This window comes from Triticum dicoccoides, chromosome 6B (genome assembly GCF_002162155.2).
Source record: "Triticum dicoccoides isolate Atlit2015 ecotype Zavitan chromosome 6B, WEW_v2.0, whole genome shotgun sequence".
Taxonomy (NCBI): Eukaryota; Viridiplantae; Streptophyta; class Magnoliopsida; order Poales; family Poaceae; genus Triticum; species Triticum dicoccoides.
In genome coordinates, this window is record NC_041391.1 from 467,319,492 (window position 1) to 467,320,083 (window position 592).

Consider the following 592-nt stretch of genomic DNA (forward strand, 5'->3'; position numbering starts at 1 on the left):
GGGGAGCACGGCCCCCCTCGGCCCCAACATAGCTCCGCCGTTGCTCATGCCATGCCTAGAAATCCGAGACTGTGCGCGTACAAAGTGGTATCTTGAGAATTTCCTCCAAATCAAAGGGAGTGAAGATAGACCGAACTAGTCCTTCATTCCAAAACGCTGCGTGATTCTCCACGGACGGACGGGTGAGATATTGGGTCACCGTTTGCTGAGCCCAAGATGGAGACGCTGTTCGAGTCCTAGGAGATTGTTTAGGACGGGCTCGATATTAGGTGTGGGGCTTACCGAGCAGAGTGATTTTTTTGAGAAACTACTTGGGAGTAGCCCAGAGAAAGCTACGTTTTTCCATATTTGCTCTCTACAAAGCAGGTCCAAAATCCTTTCTTCTAAGACTAGCCACAATGGAAGTAACTTCAGCAGTAACATCGAGTCCTACTCAACAAGTTTGCTTACGTGGCAATGAGTTAATAAGAGGAGAGGTAGTTATAGTAACTTAGCTAGTTACTGTAACATCACATATCCCAATACAATATGAGTCTATAACCTAATAAATAAAACTTTGCATGTTACCATACTTATGTTACTACCCACTGTG